General features: G+C 49.7%; 1 protein-coding gene across 9 annotated transcripts in view; it reads right to left on the bottom strand.

The window, feature by feature from the left end:
• ITSN1 (intersectin 1) overlaps positions 1–7,440 on the bottom strand; it is a 115,872-nt gene extending 108,432 nt beyond the window's left edge. Inside the window, exon 1 of one of the 9 annotated variants that reach the window (XM_032448798.1) lies at positions 7,247–7,440. The gene's annotated coding sequence lies outside the window, so the exon portion shown is untranslated. The remainder of the gene's footprint in view (positions 1–7,246) is intronic. The other 8 variants (XM_032448787.1, XM_032448804.1, XM_032448792.1 and 5 more) reach the window with 8 other exon arrangements.
• Between the last annotated feature and the right edge of the window lie 833 nt (positions 7,441–8,273).

Here is an 8,273-nt window from a genome sequence, read left to right as displayed (position 1 = left end):
CTCTAGAGGTCCCTTCCAACCCCTACAATTCTGTGATTCTGTGAAGATCTTCCTTATGGCATAATCCAAATCTCAATTAGAACAAGGAGATAGAAATAAAATTGCTAGATTTCTTAGAATAAGAATTGGATGGTGTACCTAAGTATCAAGTTCTATATAAAGCTCACGGAATACAGCAGGTAAGTTCCAAAAGAGTTGGTGGGTTGTTTTTTCTCCATTTGTTTCTATGGAGTGAGGGAGAGTTGGTTGTTTCAATTCAGAAGATAACCTTACTTATGTAACAACCCAGACTTGTTCTTAAGTAATCATGTTCTTGTTTATAAACTCTAAAATAGAAGCAGATTAAACTCTTTGAGTTCAATTCACCCAACTAGTTAATACCAATCATCAGGTGTTAAAGAAGCCATGCAAGAGCATTTGCCCACATCCTCAAGATGTTTCTTTTCCCCTTCTCCCTCCAAAAAGCCTCACACAGCAAAACCGACTTGCATCATCTACATGCAATGAATGCAAGTTCTATGCAATGCCATCAGATTTAAGCATTGAGTTTAAATAGTACCACCAGACATTCTTAGATCTTTCTTAAGGAATTGGTCCATTTCCTCATTTGATACCTTCAATTCAGCAGTCGGTCCGGAGGATTTCATATTTTTGTTTCACAAGAGTGGATTCCAGTTAGGGTGCACAGTTCATCCATCTATTCTGATTGTGCAAAAGGGGGTGACTAATCAATCTACAAAGCATGGAACGGTTAAAGAGAAAACGTTGCACAAGCCTTAATGCCATTCAGATTATTCCGGTAAGAACAGAATGAAACATCGCCTGAGCTGGGACACTTGTTATGAGCAAGACTGGTTCAAAGATTATAAAAGCATAACCAGCGGTAGGAGTCCACAACTTTGGCTTCTCATTGACTATAGAGCTCTCCTTTCAAAGTCCAAGATCACAGAATCACAGAATGACCCGGGTTGGAAGGGACCTCAAGGATCATGTAGTTCCAACCCCCCTGCCTGGCAGGGCCACCAAACATACACATTTACTAGATCAGGTTGCCCAGGGCCCCGTCCAACCTGGCCTTGAACACCTCCAAGGACAGGGCATCCACAACCTCCCTGGGCAGCCTGTTCCAGGGCCTCACCACTCTCCTAGTGAAGAACTTCCCCCTAACACCCAACCTAAATCTTCCCTCCTTCAACTTGGATCCATTTCCCCATGTCCTGCTATTGTCAGCCAACTCCCTCAGCCTGTCCTCATAGGGGAGGTGCTCCAGCCCCCTGATCATCTTTGTGGCCCTCCTCTGGACCCTTTCCAAAATCTCCATATCTTTTTTGTACTGAGGGCTCCACACCTGGACACAGTACTCCAGATGGGGCCTCACAAGAGCAGAGTAGAGAGGGACAATCACCTCCCTATCCCTGCTGACCACCCCTCTCCTGATGGAGCCCAGGATCCCATTTGCTTTCTGAGCTGCCAGAGCGCACTGCTGGCTCATGTTGAGTCTCTCGTCCATCAGGACCCCCAAGATCACCCTCTTTGTATCACACCACCGCTGCATGAAGGGATTTGAGCCAGGAGCTGACATTCAGACTACCAACAGCACCAACGTGGCTTACTTCTCATCACAGGCAGTCAAAGCTCATCCTTAGTGCCAGCATTACACCACACAAACAAGGAAATGGCATTTATCATCTTCCCCTGCCCACAATATCATCGTACAGATTGCCAACACTCCCTGAAGCAATATCATTTTATTGGTAGAAGTGCCGCTCTGCTACACAGAGGCTCGAATCCCGGGGGTTGGACTCGATGATCTCTAAGGTCCCTTCCAACCCGCACGAGCCTGTGATACTGCGATTGGATCCTTTACTACTACAGTGCAAACTATGCTGGATTCCAAAAGAGCTACCTAAATGATACTGTTTATTCTCTTCAGTTGACAAAGAGCTCATTCTAACGTACAATCATCTCTTTTATCTACACAAACCACTTGAGGAAAATAATTAAAATTTAGCCAGTAGATTCTTCAGAATTTGCTCTTTGCAAACCTTCACCCAGAGTTACAGCATCACTTAAACTCCCATTTAATTTTTCCAAGTGCAAAAATGCTCCTCAAAGTCACAGTATCGCAGTATCTCAGTCTCGTGCGGGTTGGAAGGGACCTTAGAGATCATCAAGTCCAACCCCTGGGATTCGAGCCTCTGTGTAGCAGAGCGGCACTTCTACCACTTGCGCCACAGGGGGGTCCAGCAAATCTTGAAAGCTGCCAATATTTGACTGTATTAAAAGGAAAAACTGAAGTTAAAAGTAATTCAGGAATGCAGCACATGCAAATTTAAGAGTCCACTGTCCTGCAGAGCAGCACGACAGAGACCTAAAACAGGGACCAATTCCTCCAGTTGACCCTACTTAAACCTCTCCTACAAAGCAAAACCAGGTAACCAAGCTTCTGTCTAACTCTCCTCTCCATGAACCCTGGAATCCCCCACAGAAGCTGCACGCAGCTGAAATCCATATGCCTGCGAGGAGGAACTCTTCACAGGTGCATCTATATTTGGTGACATTCTCGTCAGCTCTCAGCCCAGCACGGCTACAAGCACGTGCTCATACAGAACAGCTTGCAGGATCAGGGATTAACAACGTGAAGCCGATGGCTAAACAGTGTAATATAACTGGAACGAGGCAATTGAACGGATCTGCTCAGCCTTTATCTTCTTTCTTTTCCCACCATGACCTATTAAAAACTTTAATATATTAAACATTGCCCCTTACAACCAGATTTACAGACCGACCCATATTGTGTTGTGCTTGTGAATTTCAAATTGTTACATATGAAGCTACAATAAAGTCCATGAAACCTGTATTTTTTACAGTTATGGCCTTTATTTATTTTTTCTTTTTAATAAAGAAAGGGTGACTGGAAAACGCAAACTTAACTACATTGTACCTTTAGAGTTTTCAGCTCAGTTGTATATTAAAACCTAACCTACGAGCACTACATATCCAAAACACAAAGTGTAATATAATATGAAAACAGCCATCTTTGATAAGAACCATAGAGTCGTTAGGTTTGGAAGGAAAATCTGAGGGCCATCTAGTCTAATTCACTGCAATGAATGGGGACATGACAGCCAAATCAGGTTGCCCATGGCCTGACCCAGCCTCACACTGAAAGCCTCCAGGGACAGACCATCAACTACATCCCTGAGCAACCTGTTCCTATGCCTTGCCACCCTCACTGTAAAAGACCTTCTCCCTATATCCAGCCTAAACCTCCGTTCGTTGAGCTTAAAGCCATTTCCCCTTGTTCTATCACCACAGACCCTGCTAAAGACTCTGTCCCCTTCTTTCCTGTAGCTCTCCTTTAAACACTGAAAGGCTGCTATCAGGTCACCTCGGAGCTTCTGTTCTCCAGGCTGAACAGCCCCAGCTCTCTCAGCCTGTCAAGCATCAGAATGTCTCTGCACAAACTCAATTTGATCTTTTCAAGTTACATACGCAGCTGACTTTGTACAAAACTTGTTCAGCTCAAAAGGCATCCAAGTAATTCCAGGGCCTGTTTCAGCTATGCTATTAGTACTGAGAAACGTGAGGGAACACAGAATCACAGAATGGCCTGGGTTGCAAAGGACCACAATGATCATCCGGTTCCACCCCCTGCTATGTGCAGGGTCACCAACCACCAGCCCAGGCTGCCCAGAGCCACATCCAGCCTGGCCTTGAATGCCTGCAGGGATGGGGCATCCACAGCCTCCTTGGGCAACCTGTTCCAGTGTCACCACCCTTTGAGTGAAAAACTTGCCCCTAATATCTAACCTAAACCATACCATGAAGCCAATGATTTTCAAGGATAGTCACTGGGAATCAGAGTTGGGAATTTTAATTGCCAACTGCAGTATATCAGGACATACCTACAGCAACAATGTCATTCAGCAACAATCAGTGGTGTCCTGCATACTATGCTTTAATTTCAGAGTGCTCTTTAAGGCAAGGCAACTACTTCTGGCACATATACCACACTGAAATGTTGGCACCTCATAGGAGAGTTTTATGCATACAAATAGTGCATCATTAGACCTCAGACTAGCCCGAAGTTCTAATTGTCTACTCTACCAGCCAATTTCATGCTATGCAAGTAAAAACAAAACCAACTCTGGGCGTAGGGGCCATTTCAAGTTCAGCAGCTGCATTAAGTACAATAGCAACAAGCGCTTAATGTTCCTGGCCAACTACGGGCTGTTTTGGCTTTATTTTAATGGTAAAAAGTTCTAGTCTCTTTGCTTCCATGCAGATTAATTTCAGAGACATCCCTGCCTGAAATACATACTACAAACAAATCCTCCCGCTGAAGGTTTATTCTCCTCCCCCCATTACTAAAGGCAACACAAGCACTTGTTTTATGCTGGTAACTCCCGATGATTATCCTCTTCCCTCTCCTCAAACCACTGTCGAGACTTTCATTTAAATTCTTTGGTTTTTAACCTCTTCTATCACAGTATCACAGTCTCGTGCGGGTTGGAAGGGACCTTAGAGATCATCGAGTCCAATCCCCGGGATTCGAGCCTCTGTGTAGCAGAGCGGCACTTCTACCACTTGTGCCACAGGGGGATTCGAACCCGGGCAGAAATGCTTATTTTTCCTGGTGTTATCCTACCGAAAGCTAAAATTACAATCTATGCTTACAGCACAAAGGTAGATTTGTCATCACCATTCACAGTGATTTACTTGCTAGATTCACATTCTTTCCTGAACCCAAATCTAAGCTAATTGCGTGATTAGAGGTATTAACAAGCAAGTATGCACATTTCCCACCAGCTATAACTACAACAGCAGCAGACAGAACAGGCACTGAGGGTCACTGGTTTATTTGGAGACACCGGCTCTTGCTTTACTGTATCTCAATAGTCATTCCCTGGGCAACCTGATCTAGTAAATGTGTATGTTTGGTGGCCCTGCCAGGCAGGGCGGTTGGAACTACATGATCCTTGAGGTCCCTTCCAACCCGGGTCATTCTGTGATTCCACCAAACTGGGATACAAAGGAAAATTAAAGAAAAAAACCAAAACTCTTCTAAAAAAACCAACTTATCTTACTGTCTCCGGTTCCAGATATTACAGTGGGAACAGCAGAACTGCAAGAATTTAATTCGTGGTTTGAGAAGGAGCAAGTGCAAAGAGCAACCAGCTCGGTTCAGATGAAGCCTGAGCCTAACGAACACACTGGAGAAACTGTTCGGAAACAGTTCATCTGTACGAAACATGACCCCTGTAAGGCTGCCAAAAGCAGTCAGGGCATACAAGTGCTAATCACGCGAGCTCCAATGGTCCAAGCTGATTGCCTAAATGTGGATGACCGTCTAGATTAAATGTAAAGTTAATGCAAAGAAGGCAACCAGTTTCCTTACAGCACATCTTACCCCCCCCCACCCCCCACCAAAGACAAATACACCCCTGGCTGCTGCAGCTGGGAGCCTGAATATAGCTGATATAAGGCTCCTCCTTCAATATCATACCCTCCTAATGGGGGCTTGGGAACAGCAGCACACGCATTTCACAATGGAAAGAACTCGGTAACCAAAGCTCACTACGCTATATACAGCATCAGGTTGTAAGCATTGAGAGAGGTTACAGGTGACTAGAAAGAAAGGGCAGAAGAAAAGATTAGGGCCAAGTGTGCAACATCACTGCACAGTCCGATACTCTCCAGAGCCATCAATATGGACACCAAGAGTTTGTTTATTTGACTGAGGAGAAATTGCACGTATCTGGAGGTTTCCTTGAAATACTTTTGTGTTAAAATACTTAACTATCACCTTAAGCATATATTGCCATAGGAGATATGAACAAGCAACGTACCTTACAGCTATGGGACAGGATCCTGAATTAGAAGGGACCCATATCACAGAATCACAGAATGACCCGGGTTGGAAGGGACCTCAAGGATCATGTAGTTCCAACCCCCCTGCCTGGCAGGGCCACCAAACATACACATTTACTAGATCAGGTTGCCCAGGGCCCCGTCCAACCTGGCCTTGAACACCTCCAAGGACGGGGCATCCACAACCTCCCTGGGCAGCCTGTTCCAGGACCTGACCACTCTCCTAGTGAAGATCTTCCCCCTAACATCCAACCTAAATCAACTCCTACAACTTGGATCCATTTCCCCGTGTCCTGCTATTATCAGCCCTTTCGAAGAGTTTACTCCCCTCCTGGGTGTAAGTTCCCTTCAGGTATTGAAAGGCTGCAATGAGGTCACCCCGCAACCTTCTCTTCTCCAGGCTGAACAAACCCAACTCCCTCAGCCTGTCCTCATAGGGGAGGTGCTTCAGCCCCCTGATCATCTTCGTGGCCCTTCTCAGGACCACTGAGTCAAACTGTGGGCTCCACACAGCACCACCCAAAATCAAACCCTACATCTGAAAGCTTTGTCCAAATGCTCCTTCAACTCCTGCACTCGGGGTCGTGCCCACAGCCCTTCACCTTTGGTGAAGAACCTTTTCCTGACATCCAATGGGGGAAAGAATGGCATAGGAGAACATGCTGTTTCCTTGCCCTAAGGAGCACCGCACCGTCACATTCGGGATACCACTTCTTTTAACGGGAAAAAAAAGTATTCATTCAACAAACGCTCCCTTACTCACATCCATAGAACCGGTTTCCTTATCACAACACCCACGCCCCACGGGGAAAGCCGAGTTCAAAACACGAGCCGAATCACCGTTCCATCCCAAATAACGGAGAGGCTGAATCAGAACAAAAGGAAAACCAACCCGGAAAGTTACCGGCGGCAACCAGAAACGATGGACGGAGCAGCGCCGTGCTCCCCCCGCAGTCCCTCTTCGTGAGCAGAGAGACGCTGCCCCCGGCCCCCCCTGCAAAGCGAGGCGCGATGGCTGCCGTATGACCGAGCCGCGCACACGCCAACCGGCACCGCATCGCCCCGCTTCCCAACGCCCAGACACCGCCGCAGCGGGGAGAACAAATAAAACATAAATAAAATAAATAAATAAATTTTAAAAATAAAAGAGAGGAAAAAAAGATAGATAGAGAGAAGCCGGCGGGCAGCGGCCGCTCGGTGGGCTCCAGGCACCGCGCGGGGGACACGGAGGACGAAGGGGGCAGCGAGGCGCGTGTCAGCCCGGCCGCATCGGGCGGAGGCGCCGCGGGGCCGGGGGCAACGCCGACCCCACCGCGACGGAGCGAGAACCGGCGGCTGGAAGCGAGGCGGTCCCACCCCCCTCAGCCCGTACCTCATATCTGCGCGGGCCGCCGGGCCCCGCTCACACCCATGGCGACGGCGGGGGGGATGGAGGAGCCGGAGCGGCGCCCGCCACCGCCTCCGCCAGGCGCACCATCCCCTCCCGCTGCCTCCTCAGCCGCCGTCTGCCGGGCGCTGAGGGGAGGAGCCCGCACGGCGCTCGCCCTCGCAGCCGCCGTAGTGACGCGCGGCCGCGGCCCCGTGACGGGCAGGAGGGCGCCCACTATCAAGGGCTGCGAGCGCCGCGCAGACTCCGCCTCCGCGCCCAGGGGGTCGGTGTGAGGCGAGGGGAGACGGGGACGAGGGCGGCTGGGCCCGTTCCCCACACGGCTGCGGTGGGACGCACCCGAGGGGCGGGGAGAGGGGCGGGGAGGCGCGGCTTTGTGCTGCGGGATCAGTTCAGCGCCGCCTCGTTCTCCTCGCTGCTGGCTGCAGCGTGAGCAGAGCTACGGCCCACGCCTTCTCCCCGCCGGAGGTGAGTGACGGCTAACCTAGCCAATCGTGTTCCCGCTTTCACGCCGAGCGTCCAATCGCGAAGCTGCTCGCTGCGGCGGGGCGGAGCGTGAGGGCGTGACCCGCGCTCTCCAGAGGGTGCCGAGGTGGGAGCGCGGCGGAAGCGACGGTTTGTCATGGCAACGGGCGGCTGGGCGGCGGGAGCGGGAGGGAGCGGCTGTGTCTGACGGGCAGCAGCTGCGGGTGGGGCTGGAGACCCGGCTGTGCTGGTCTGGGGGGCTGGTGTGGGAGCCGTGTGGAGATACTGATGGGATACCGGGGGTGTTGGGCGGCCCGAGGGGCGGGTACCCGGAGAGGGACAATAGCAGGACACGGGGAAATGGTTTTAAGTTAAAGAGGGAAGACTTTAGGGTTGGATGTTTAGTGGGAGTTCTTCACTAGGAGAGTGGTTAGGCCTGGAACAGGCTTGCCCAAGGAGGTTGTGGATGCCCCGTCCTTGGAGGTGTTCAAGACCAGGTTGGACGGGGCCCTGGCGGCAACCTGATCTAGTAAATGTGTATGTTTGG

The sequence above is a fragment of the Coturnix japonica genome, chromosome 1 (assembly GCF_001577835.2).
Source record: "Coturnix japonica isolate 7356 chromosome 1, Coturnix japonica 2.1, whole genome shotgun sequence".
In the NCBI taxonomy this organism is placed as follows: domain Eukaryota; kingdom Metazoa; phylum Chordata; class Aves; order Galliformes; family Phasianidae; genus Coturnix; species Coturnix japonica.
Note: the sequence above shows the minus strand (reverse complement) of the source record. Positions and strands in the feature narration are given on the sequence as shown.